This window comes from Heliconius melpomene, chromosome 5, assembly GCF_056956725.1.
Source record: "Heliconius melpomene rosina isolate 202511_hmr_F chromosome 5, ASM5695672v1, whole genome shotgun sequence".
In the NCBI taxonomy this organism is placed as follows: domain Eukaryota; kingdom Metazoa; phylum Arthropoda; class Insecta; order Lepidoptera; family Nymphalidae; genus Heliconius; species Heliconius melpomene.
Window position 1 is genome coordinate 1,091,865 of NC_140393.1, and position 14,037 is coordinate 1,105,901.

The following is a 14,037-nucleotide window of genomic DNA, read 5'->3' on the forward strand; positions in this document are numbered from 1 at the left end:
TCGGCTAATTGATAATTTAATTATTTATTTAAATTGATTGTTCTAGTAAGAAATTAATTAATAGACTAGTCGTCACCCGCAACTGACTGTAACTGTGCTGTTTTAGATTCGAGTCACAAAGTCAACTGTTTATATTCTAACATTTTGCCACTAAGTCAACACGGAGAATTTGACGGAAAGTGGGGAAATAAAGTGCCTCAATAGAAACAGAGAGTCTAACACAAGATTTTTAGGTTCTCTCTCCCTATCCTGCTATGTTCAGAAAACTGCGTGTACATATGATAGTATAAGTAAATCAAGAAGCGCTTTATACAACTTTACTTTATTACATATCGAAGCATATCGATTAAGGCCAAAAGTTATAGGCTACGTAAAAGGTGTATGTATCTTAGATATATTACGAGAGGATAAGCGAATTTAATATTTAAGAAGGTCCATCGTACTCCTACACGAACGAAGTGAACTCTACACCTGATATAGAATTTGATAGTAAAATTTATTTAATTAAGGACAACATAGATAGCGACGTAGTACCTGATTTTAAACGTGACCGTCTTAGGTTTCATTCCCGAATTCCTCCACATGAATTATTTTCATTTCGCTCTGATAACATGACGAGGTGCGGCGTTGAATTCCGCCATTCAACACTTAATGTATCGAAAGTACGGCTAAAAGTGAAGAAATGAGTATTCTACATGCGGTATACAGTCAACGCTTAGAATAGAAAAATAAAATTGATTTACATTTTTTTACTTTTTTTATACTATTAAGATTGCCAATGCAACCCCATATGTGGCAACCCTAATAGAAAAAAATTAAGTACAAAAAATATTTTATTCTCTTGCTTCTGCCACTGCGTCAGGATAACAAATTTGTTTTCAACATGACGCGTTTTCCAACATAGCAGGGTAAAGAGAACTCTCTCTTGCTAGCTACTCAGCTAGTATCAAAACATTCCACATTTCATCTCAAATCTCGTTGCTTTTCGGCTTGCCCGAATGAACCGTAAATAATTTAATTCTATATTCCCGACCTAGGATCGAACCAACTAACGGCCGTATGGCTGCACCACAACAACCTCAAACACCCAAATAACAAAATCAATAGCTTTATTTTTCAGTTTCATCCTCTATCCCGCATATAGCAGGGTAGGCAGAGAGAACCTTATGTTAAGACACTCTGTTCCCCATATTCCTCAAAGACATTGCTTGTTAAATGGCAGAGCTTTATCTTCTTTCCAGAGCAAGTAAATGAAAATAATTTTCTCTCCAATGAGAATCGTACCCAGAACCGTCGCGTTTACGCTATACCACTGGGCCATGACCGGTCCCAATCAATAACTAATATAATAATTTACTAAACCAACACACAAACGCAGCCATTGAAACAGTCAATATCAATAAAAACATAATAATATAAACAATGGTCTATTCATACATACATGTGACTATAACTCGGGAACTGTTGTTGCTTCTAACTAAGATAGAATCAATTAATCGATCTGTTTGTAAACAGGAATTAAATTGAATTCACCAATAGACGTCTATTTGCTTGTACGGAGTTTATCTTAAATGTATGCGTATATCCTATATCTATATTAATATTATAGAACTGGAGACTGTATGGTTGAATGCGTTAATCTCAGGAAGCTTTAATTTATATGGAAAGAGAATGGAGTGGACGGTTGTAGGTTCAATCGGGGAATTGAAATATATAATATTTTCATTTTCTCGCTCGGATAACGATTAAAAGAATTCGGCGGGAAGTAGGGAACGGAAGTGTCTTAACACTAGGTTCCAAGGTTCCCTTTGCCTACCTTACTGAAGTCGCAATCTCGGAGAGTTTTGACACTAGCATGCTCTTGCCTGCCGAAACAATTATGCGGAAAACAGCGCAAAAAAGATATTTAAAAAAAAATGTACTACAATATGCAGATATAAAAAAAATATCTTAATTTTAAAATGTGAAATAATTAATAATTCTTTTTCCATACATATCTTGTATTAATAATTATGTTCGCTTCACGATGTATCTCGCATTAATATCTCCTTCTAGACTATAACGAAGTACCTTCTTTGCGTAGTTGCAAAAAAATTGTGATAATTGAAGTCACATGATTGTCTACTCTAAATGACGCATTCAATATTTTCTTTAGCCGTCGTGACTCAAGTGCACAAACGTGTCACCGTAAATGTACCGCTTATGGGTTCGATTCCCAGTCTCGGGAATTAAATATTTAATATTTTCAATTCCTCATTCTGATAACGAGGCACAGCGCGGCGATAACTTCCCCCAATCAAAACACAATATCTCAACAATTCAGACATAGCTAAGACATTCCGTTGTGTGGCGGAACCCAACGCTGCGCTTTGTCTTTTTACCAAAGTAAGGTAAATTTTTTGTATTTTTTCTAAAAAAATATTAATCATTCATATTTTAAAATTTGTAATATTAACATGGACTCTGAGCAATTTTGTTAAAAAGAAAAAGTAATATAAAAACCAATCAAAAAAACATTTTTGAGGTAAAAACGTGAAAAATATTCGTACTATGCTTAAATTCTTTAACGACACAAAAATAAAATAACTACCAAAAGGTCACCCTTGACTTCTACTGCTTACATTAAATAAAAATTAAGATTAGTTTCATAACCGACAAAAATGTTCATAAAAAGGTATAAAGATAAGTTACCTTATTAAAACATACTTATTTATATTTTTAGTTTCACATTGTATAATATCTAGGGAGGCAGAGGGAACCTAATGTTACAATCCGCTTTCATTCCTTCCATTTTTTTAAGATATTGCGTATGGAGTAGCGGAACATAACGCCGTGAGTAAATATTTTTAATATTAAAGCAATAATGTGGCGAGAATATGAAAGTCATTTATTCCCCCGAGCGAAATCGAACCCACAACTATTGCATTTACTTTTGCATGTGTAGACTTTTTTATAAATATTTTTATAAATTAATATAGTATTAGAGAAAATAAAGAAATGTTACCTTCTTAGGTTTCTGCTTCATAGAAATTATTAAAGTACATACTTTCTTTTTAATCAGACCGCAACAACTAACTCCTGTCTGATAGACTTGGGAACCCGTGATACATATATTGAGAATGTGACGACCAGGACTCCTTGGTGCAGGGGAACAAGCATGCGACTATATGCGCGACAATTTGTAGGTTCGATTCCCACTCGAGAAAATAAAACATTTAATATTTTTATTATCTCCCTCTAGTAACGAGACAAATCGCGGCGTTAAATTTCGACACTCAACACGCGACGCCTGCAGAATTCGGCGTAAAGTTGCGAACAGAAATGTCTTAATGTGGACGGACTGTCTTAACATTGGGTTCCCATATATCCTCTGTCTTCCAGCTAAGGATACAATATAATTATAGTAATTTACTATTAGTTTACGTAAAATTATAATTATATTGACTAATGTTCATAACGAAATTATATGTAGGTATCTATAATTTTATTAGTTGATTTATAGTAACTTCCTTTGTTACAAAAGTTTTTTTTTAACTGATGGATAGTAAATTGTAGGAAACGGAAAGTTAAAGTGAAGTCAGTTGACCGAATCAAGAAAAAAAAACCGTAACAAAAGTTGTTATCTAATAAGGAATAACAACACTCACTTTTTATTTTATATTTCGCATTATTTTATCTGTTGCAACGTACTTTGCGAAAAAGATGTTTTGTTTTTATTTTTAAGAAAATTTATTTGAATTGAGACAAGCAATTTTGGCTCTACCGAAAAAAAAAGTGCAAATTTAAAAATGAGATTATAATAAATAATTTATTTTATTATTATTAATTATATTAACTATTATTTACTTTCATATTTAAAATTTTACTTTTAACTAATAAAAAGATGTACAAAAAATGGTACAAAATATTTTTCTATTAAAAAAACTAACGCACAATATTTTGATCTTCATAGACGTAAATAAATATAAAAAATAACACGCAGAAAAATATATCTCATTAAAGATATATTATAAACAAAGACTAGACCGCAGAAATAGCAATGAAAAATAAAAGAATCTATAAAACCGGCACAACACAAAACAAATACTACGACTACACCCCGTATCGAAGATTTACCGATAATCTTATTAAATATCTGCAAGTATTATAAAATCTAAATATTTTATTCCAAACATAATTTTGTATCTACTTTTTTACTATATTAAAAAACAAAAAAAACAAAATGACTTTGACAACTGAAAAAAATCCCGCCCAATTGCACAAAATACAGAATAAAAACATCCACAAACCTGTCAAATAAAAATCCTTGCACAAATCACAGATAATTAATTTCAGCTAATTATTATAAATAATAAATGAATAAGAAATAATAAAATATTAAAAAATAAAACACAAGCACACGCGACGTGATACAAACTCTTGGACAACTGCAACAGAGTGCGCGCCGCGGGGCCGACGCGAGACGACTGAGACTGGCTGCCGCTGCCACAGGCACAGTGCTCTTGCAATCACAATATAACCATTATAATTAGTAGAGACGTCGTGACGCAGCAGCCAAGCGTCTGACTGTAAATACGACGGTTGTGGGTTCGTTTCACACTCAAGGAAATTAATTCAGTGTATAGTTTATGTTTAAATGTTTGAAATAATTATGGATTTTTAATTTGTTTTAATAGAACGATGGGCAGTCCCAGTAGCACGTTTTAATTACTTAAAAAGCCCTAAATAAAAATACATTAAAAATATCCTAGCTGTCGTATCAAGAGAAGCCGCGGCGTTGAGTTCCGCCACTTGACATCCAATGTCACGAAAACTAGATTGGTGCATGGGGAACATAGTCTTAATAGTACAAGTTTTACATAACAATAAAACTTGTATTATTGTGGAGAGACGATGCACAGCATCTGTGAGAGGGCGCTGTATACTTCCCTTTGATTATCCAATGATTTACACTTCCGGTTGCTGTTTTCGACCAATCAGCGATTCGCCGGAAGTCACGTGGTCCCAGGTGGTAGGGCGCCGAGACGTTGTAAAGGCGACACTACGCTTCTTACCTCATAGCAGATTCTCACCAGGAGCCTTAAAATGATGCTGTGCATCGTCTCTCCACAATAATACAAGTTTTATTGTTATGTAAAACTTGTACTATTATTTGGGATGTGACGATGCACAGCATCTGTGAGAGACGTGTTTATAACTCCTGGTGACCACGCACGACGCTATGTGATCTAAATCAGAATGATTGTATAAATTGATTCTGATACATTCAGATAAATTGATCTGTAAAAACACAAAAAACACGAGTAACATTGTTTTATTTATAAGCAATTTGAGAAACAAAGAATTGTAAATTGCTTAATTTTTTAATTCAATTAATAATTGCTCTGCCAGAAGCGGAGCCAAAATAATCTAACTTCAATTATTAGACTTACTTATAATCTGCATACAAACAAATTTTGAAAGATATTTCGCAACTCGCTGATAAGCACGAGTAGGAAAGGAAGCTTCCATAACTGTCTAAATAATAAGCTAGATGTTCTCACTTTTGATATTGATATAATAACCTGTTTATATAAGTATCGATTATTATTCATGAAGCCTTTGCTTAGCCTCACCTCTAAATTAGACAACAAAATTGTTACCTTTTGTAGCCCGTTTCCGGTGGTCTAGCTAGTTTCTTAATGTAGAACCTAGAAAAACATTTTTCTTAGGATGACACCACCGTCTCTAGAGCGTAATTTTTCAATAGGTCTCACCTGTTTCACCGAAATATTTCTAATCGAAATATGATGTTAGAAGAACGAGCAAGATCAAAATGCCAATGAAAATGTCGTCCGGTCTATTGGAAACTATCTCCGGCTCAGACAGCAGGTCATAGATAGAACCGGCAACCGACTCCACGCTTCCCAACATCTATAATAAATTTATAGTAAGCAGAGACGCGTTCTAGAGTGGAGACCACGCCTCGCCAAGCGTAATAATGTAGGACGTCCTTCCGCCAGGTGGGGCGACGATATTCGTAAAGTGGCGGGCAACGACTGGATGCGAAGAGTTGAAGATCGAGCTCAGTGGCGTGCCATTGGACAGGCCCACGTCCAGCAGCGGACGAGGACCGGCTGATGATGATGATGAAGTAGTTACCAGAGTTAACTTTACCTTGTAATTGAAGATATTAGTACCATATATTAATAACACAAGAGCATTTAATAGAATGCTCTACAAAATACTATGTACTTAGCCCAATAATATGTTCCAATTCAGAGTTAAACTGGTCAAACCTTTGAACGCCTTTGTAAAATTTAAGACTTGATACCATCATCACACACTTTGAGTATTAACTTCATAAAAGCATCAATGAATGCTCACCAGAACTGCAACCAGTCCGACTATTCATGATATGAATATCCTATCTGCTACTTATTTATTTATTTGTTTATATATACTTTATTGCACAAAATTACAAATAAACAATGTACAAAAGGCGGGCTTAACGCATTCTCTCCCAGCCAGCCTTGTCATGTGGGATCATAAGTATGCAGGTACTTAGGTACAGTTTTGAAGAAAACTGGACTTGACATACGACGTGTTAGAAAATGTGAGTATACTCGTATAAGCTCATTAGTTTTTCAACCAAAATTTAGGCCGACTAATGATTATATCATTCTTCAAAGTGTAATAAAGTTATAAGTAATTGATACTACTATACATTTACATATCAAATTATCAATTTTATAATATTACAATTATCGCTTCTTAGCTGTATTTTAGAACTACAATAGTCCACTCTCTGAAATTCGCTTTTAGAAGCAACTTTACAGTGTCAAAATTTATACGATTTAAATACAGATGTACTCAATTTAAACGTCCGATTTCCCCGGACTTAATGATGTCGTAGACATCCAACATGCTCTCCGCCATATTGGAGTTGCGACTACGTGTATACCTCGCTAGCCAGGTTCAGTTTATGCAAAACTCATGGCAATATGCGGCGGAATACCTACGTTACGCACGTGGCAATCGCCAAAGTATATATGTTGACATTATATAACAAGACTGTTGACAGTAATAATTAGCACAATTACCTTACACAGCCCTCATGTTCCATAAAGACGATTATTTTCATTAGCTTTCCCCAGCTTTGGAACCAAAGTTACAAAAACGAATTAAACTTCTTGATAGTCTTTTTGCAGTATTATTGTGTATCATACTTTATGGTATCCAACAACTTAGTAATAAAAGGTTGTCTGTAATTCTCGCATTTCATATTTTATCCTATCTGACTGAAGTTCAGTAATAAAAGGTCGTAATACAATACAATTCACTGCTTGATAGGCCCAACTGGCGACCTTAATTTGGTCTTGATTTGCCTTCTGAATTATTTAACTGCCTTCTTTTCCTCTTTCTCCTGCTTCTTATTAACGTTTCCTTCTATTTAAATGCAAATTTTACTACTTTTTCCAAATATGAAACTTTTATAATACTTATGTGGACTTGAACCGACTGTTTTAGTCGGTTTCTAATTTAGTTTTAGACGCATTGCTTCTTTTTATCCATTACTTAACAATTCATATATCAAACTTTTTTTTTTTTTTTGAGAAACCTTTCATTATCTATTAGAAAATTTCCTATTGGTTTGCTTTGTCGAACGTGAGTCGAACTGTTTTCTATCCTTGCTTTCTCTAACCGCTTGAAAATTCTTATTGGATAAAGCCAGAGATGATATGGAGAATGCTCATTATTAAGTCGAAAAGAGTTTTCAGAGCCCCCAAACCATCTACACCCGTCTCCGATATACCAAGAGGCAGGCTCCGTATTTCTCAACACAATGTATACAGAAAGATACGGTTACATTTAAATAAAGTTATTAACAGTCATGCAATACCCTTGTACTAAGTTCTGGGCTTGTGTTACCAGTCGGCGGATTCTCACTCCATACTACCGATATCCGGTATGCACCGATACTTGACAATTGCTAATGTATAATTAAATGTGCTAGAGTTTTATACTCAACTCATGCTTCTCAATTTCTTTGATGCATGTACGGTTGACGAAGGTCTAACTGCTTCAAATAATCTTGGAAAAGGATTATTGGTGACATGGAGGTAAATGGCTAGATGCATTCCCGCGATTAAACCGGGAAGGGCCTACGGAGCCCAAACCATCAGCCACTGCCTCCGATACGCTCAGAGGCAGCCTCCTTATAACTACCCCCCTCCCGTACAATTGAGAGCATTTCTAATTAAAATAGTACCGAGCTTTTTTAAATTCCAATGTACGGATAAATGCACTTTAAATAATTGGACATACCTTATGTAATAGCCCGAGGCCCCCTCAAGGCAACTAAGATAAGGTGACTGGCTAGAATCTTTGCCGAAGAGGCCATACAGAAGATCCCGTGATTGCTAAATACTATGACGCCCATTGCTGAATGTTATGACGTTCATAGCGATGGCAGTAACCACGAAAAAGCAGCAAATCCACAATTGCTTTATCCTCACTCCTCCAGGGTTGAGAAAATGAACCTCCGATATTCCGTGTTTGAAACACTTTTCCTGCCAGGCTTTGAAATTGTCTTCGAATCCTTGTGTCTAATTCTTCCGAGTATTCGCTTGCAATTGTCAAAAGAAGCCAAAAGAAACTCCCACGCAAATTTATCCATTGTTGTTCGTTAACTCGCTTAGGATACGCTCCCAGCGAATATAACATTTCAACAAAGTTAGTAATTAACCTATTACAAATAAATAAAAAAAAGATTATCTAAAAATAGACAGACTTTTTATATGTCGGAGAATGAGGTAGTTGGGACCGGAGCTTGTTCCGATCCCACTTCTGATTGTCATCGATCGGTGTCACGTCAGAGTGACAGGCAACGCCATCTGGTTTTAACAACTGGCAACTATTAAATAATCCGCTTCCCTGATATATATGATGAGAACAGATTTTTTTTTTTTTTTTTATATATTTGATAACTCGCTCAGGATACGCTCCTAACGAATTTATCGCATTTAAACGAAGGTAGTATATTAATAGATAGTATACAACTAAGTAAACTCGGTGAAAACCGATTTATTTAGTAAATTCCGTTTACATCGCATGATATTATGCCGAGAACGTCTCCAAGAGCGTTAAACAAGCGATGAGTCCTCTTGCTTTGTGCAATGCCCGTTAGCTGAATAAAATTGGGCCACAACTGCTAAAAATCTGAGACATATACCTAACCTTATTGTAGGTTATAACACAGCCGTGTTCGGTGAAGCTCAGAATCCACTACTATATTGGTATATATAATACCAAGCAATAGAACAGTATTACATGCATGTAGATACTTGTTAAACAAGAGGTTCAAATGACTCACCCGTTGTCCATTTTTGTACCTTTGAATTTCACAAAAGAAAATTCTCTGACGAGGATGTACATCTTTGCTGGAGGCCCTTCCAGGAGTAGGCCCGATATAGAAATCCGGTTCACGACGTGAAGAAATTCCATCTCCAACACTACACTTACCTCAGCACTTTCACTTTTAAACGATGTTACTCTATTGGGAAATAACGACGCTATGTGGTAAGAAGCGTAGTGTCGCCTTTACAACGTCTCGGCGCCCTACCACCTGGGACCACGTGACTTCCGGCGAATCGCTGATTGGTCGAAAACAGCAACCGGAAGTGTAAATCATTGGATAATCAAAGGGAAGTATACAGCGCCCTCTCACAGATGCTGTGCATCGTCACATCCCAAATAATACTAGGTTTCCTCTTCTATGCCTCTGCTACAGTGTATTTGCTTACAATCATAATATAATAATTATAATTTCTAGAGACCGTCGCGGCGCAGCAGCACATCGTCTGTCTGTACACGCGACGGTTGTGGGATCGATTTTAAAGGAATGAAATATTTTAATTTCCTCGCTCTTGTAACAAGACTAAGCTCGGCGTAGAGTTTTGTTCTCTCAACAATGGCTCCAGAATTCGGTAGAAAGTAGGGAGTGGCAAACAGTTCCTCATGAAAAATGTGTAGTAAGGAGACGTTTCTACGTAAAGTCATCTTTCATACATCATTAGGTTCCCGACGATTCGAACGGTTCTACGAGTCTCGTCTATAAGAAGATTGTTTTGGAAGAGTGGCAACACGACAAAAGGTGTTCTTTAGTGGTTAACGCGCAAACTTATGTCTTCTTGGGGTTTAAATTTAACCAAATTCTTTTCACCTCATGTGGAAACTTTCCCGTGGGATACTTTGTCTCGCTACTAGACCGAGGAAATGAAAATATTAAATTATACATTTCCTCGATTCGGAATCGAACCCACGGCCTATCGCGTTAAAAGTGCTCCTGGCCTTAAGCTAATATTATTTTAAAAAAAAACACAATTACGTCATTGTTACACCAAATACACTATAATATATCATATATAGCATTGTAACACACGTTGTGTACTTAATGTATGTAAAATGCATATTTAAATTTAATTTATTGTTTTTTCCTAGAATGGTAATAAATGTTATATATTTATAATAATACTAGCGGATGCGCGCAGCTTCGCATGCGTATTTAAGGGTGAATTCTAATGACCCATGAAACATGTGTTCAATGAAATATTTTTAAGAGTCTAGATTTCAAATTTTATAAAAATCGGTGGCGATTTAAAGATTTTTCCATACAAACTTTCAACCCCTTATTTGCACTCTTAGGGGGACAATTCTAGAAAACTATGAAACATGTGTTTAATTATATACGTTTAAGTGTCTGAATTTCAAATTTTGTAAAAATTGGTGACGATTTAAAAAAAACCTATACAAACTTTCAACCCCTTATTTGCACCCTTAGGGGGAGAATTCTAGAAAATGATGAAACACGTGTTCAATTAAATGTTTTTAAAAATCTAAATTTCAAATTTTATAAAAATCGGTGCCGATTTAAATTTTTTTCCATACAAACTTTGAACCCTTATTTCACCCCTTTAGGGTTAAAATTTTTCAAAATCCCTTCTTAGTGGATGTCCAGATTACGAAAGTAAACTTTTGTCCAAATTTAACGTTTCTACCATCAGCAGTTACGGCTGTGCGTGCGTCTTACCTCAGTCAGTGAGGACAAGTCCTTTTATATATATAGATAATCTGTAAATAATCCTATATCTTATAAAACAAAGTCGCTTTTCGTGTCTGTCTGTTGTTTCTAACTCTTCTTCTTCTAAACCACCCAATGGATTTTTATGCGGTTTTCACCAATAGGTCGAGTATTTTTCGTAGAAGGTTTATATATAGTTTATTATTTCTACATTCTTATGTAAATTAACATAAATACGATAAATATGTATAAAGTCTTACCCGTTGAGACACTTTCGCGCATGCGCTGCTTTAATGGTAAGTACTACATGAAAAAAATGTACTGGAGTATTGTTCCTCTTAATAAGATCTACAAAAAAGTCCGCGAGAGCATATTTTTATCTTTTAAGGATAACGTGTAGTGATCATTTTTCTGTCTAAAAATAATAATTTCAATATATTTTTTATTGTGAGGGATATTTTTCCATAATGGTATTAATCCTTATCCTTTTAAATACTTTATTAATTTTCTACGTTAAACGAAGATAAAATTTGCTTTTTACACAATTTCGAAATTGCGAATAATATTAGAGAAAAACGCATTTAATTGTTGACACCTCCCGCCGTTGACACATCAGCTGTATGTTACTCAAGTTTCACTTATTAATTACTCTCAGCATATAAATAAGTATATTAGTTACGTTGGCCATTTAATGTAGATCAAAACTGTCTTTTACTGTTTTTTCATTTTAATAAGTACTTTAGAAGTTGTTGTTGAAAAATCCTTGCTGCGAAACGGCTCGCCAATCGCCATGCGTCCGCCGCGCCCGCCTGCCTTACATGCATCGGTGGTTCAGTGGTAGAATGCTCGCCTGCCACGCGGGCGGCCCGGGTTCGATTCCCGGCCGATGCATTCTATTTAATTTTCCACCAATTTTCCAATAAGCCACGTAGTGCTTGCTTTTCATCAGGGACAAGCAAAAAAAACCCGCCTGCCTTTATAGCAACGAAGATTTAGATGCGTTTGCACGTATTGGATAATTGGAGTTGAATGTATTATTTCAGCGCGATATATTTTTTGTAGTAGTTATTAGTAGGTAGGCTTTTGTTTATAATTTCTTCCATTTAAAAATAATCATTTAACTATCTAAAAATAGTCATTTAACCCTAGATAGATAACCTACGTCGAATCGACGTAATCGATTTTGAAAAATTGATATAACTCGTCTGTTTTTCGCGTCACTAAACTGGCTGTTCCTGTCAACTCATTTGGCCGTCGGAGCTTGCAGGACACACCCTTATCCCTCCGGTAAGTGCAATACTTTCATCAATATTTACCTACCTTACGTCGAAATGACGTATGGTTATCTTTAGTGTTAGTTTTTAGATTTTTAGGAAAATGTGTTATTGCGACTTTTTTCAGAATAAATGTACTTTTTTGATTACTTGTTACAGCTCACGACAAAAAAACATCATATCGTCACATAATCGTATAAACGATGCAAAAATCAGTCGGTTGTTGCATGAAACGAGCGATGCAGAGATTCAGGGGTCGGACAGTGGAACTGAAGACAATTTATTAAAAAATGAAGTACAGAGTGATGCTGTAGACTATGAGGTGAGTGGTCCACCAGTAGTAAACACATTGCATACTGAAGATGTGTCTGAAAATAACCCTGAAACTTCTGAAAGTGCTTCGGCAAGTATGCCGATTGTCATGCCACAGCGTCAAACTCTTCGAGGCAAAACGATCATCGTTGGACAGCCACTAAAGGCAGAACAAGTGGAAGAATATCATCTGCTAATATTATACGGACATCAAAGGGTCCCACTCGGACGAATAAATGCCCTTATGAGCCTTTAGAATGTTTCAGTACATTTATTATTGATGACATTGTGGAGGAGATAAAAAAATGGACCAACGCAGAAATCCAGCTGAAGATTGAAAACCCTGATGTAAAAGCCACCTCCCACAGAACTCGAAGGTGTAACTGAGCTAAAGAAAAGAAAATATTGTGCCTTTTGTCCATCAAAAATTAGACGGATGACAGATACTATGTGCGGCAACTGTAAAAATCCCATTTGTGGAGAGCACAAGTCCAGCCGCCTGTCCTAAGTGTCTTTGAGACAAAAATTAATAAAAATATATATTTATGTAGGTTTTTAATATTATATAGTTTATAAAAAAATGATTTTAAAAAGTTTATATCTCAAATTATAAAACTGACGGGGAGATTCCTAAATGTTTAAGTTTTATAAAGTAAAAAGTACCTCCTTTTGTTCTTTTTTTATTTTTTCTAATAAAAATATAAATAAACTCTAATGTTTTTTATTTATTCACAACACAATTACATACGTTAAGATATAATATCATATTCATAAACCTAGGATTTACATAATCCAAAATATGCTCACTCAAACATTCGCACGTTGAATCGACGTATGGTTATCTTTAGTGTAAAATGCAATATGGTTATCTCTCTAGGGTTAAATATATTTTAATAAGTACTTGAAAAGATTAGTAGCACCGATTTAAAATTACGGTAGCTACTAAAAAATCCTTGCTGTGTAAAACTATTGGAAAATCCTTATTGAAAATGCGGGTTGCATTAGGGTTTAATTAATTTTCACATTATCTTAAGTGCTTTGCAAACATACATTATATCAATAATCCAGTAGTAAAAGCGGGCGAAGCCGCAAGGGGGTCGCTAGTATCTAATAAAAATAAATCTTTTATATTGTTATTGTATATTATATATTTATATTATTTATACTACTAGTTGACCCGGACGCGGCTACGCCTGCTTGAATTTTAAGAATATTTATTAAATATTATATAATATATTTATTTTTATACTAGCGACCCCCTTGCGGCTTCGCCCGCTTTTACTACTGGATTATTCATATAATGTATGTTTGCAAAGCACTTAAGATAATGTGAAAATTAATTAAACTCTAATGCAACCCGCATTTTCGTAGTTTCAATAAGGATTTTCC

The 14,037-nt window shown here is 35.1% G+C and overlaps 1 protein-coding gene and 1 long non-coding RNA gene across 4 annotated transcripts in view; one reads left to right on the plus strand and one right to left on the minus strand.

Moving 5' to 3' along the window:
- Nucleotides 1–4,475, minus strand: part of LOC146538793 (Ig-like and fibronectin type-III domain-containing protein 2) — a 119,603-nt gene extending 115,128 nt beyond the window's left edge. For all 3 annotated transcript variants that reach the window (XM_085186159.1, XM_085186160.1, XM_085186158.1), the window contains exon 1: nucleotides 4,290–4,475. The gene's annotated coding sequence lies outside the window, so the exon portion shown is untranslated. The remainder of the gene's footprint in view (nucleotides 1–4,289) is intronic.
- A 7,729-nt stretch (nucleotides 4,476–12,204) lies between these two features.
- LOC146538795 (uncharacterized) lies at nucleotides 12,205–13,358 on the plus strand. The gene is made up of 2 exons (XR_014878014.1): nucleotides 12,205–12,349; nucleotides 12,496–13,358. It is a non-coding gene; the product is annotated as an uncharacterized LOC146538795 (long non-coding RNA).
- The last annotated feature ends 679 nt before the right edge of the window (nucleotides 13,359–14,037 follow it).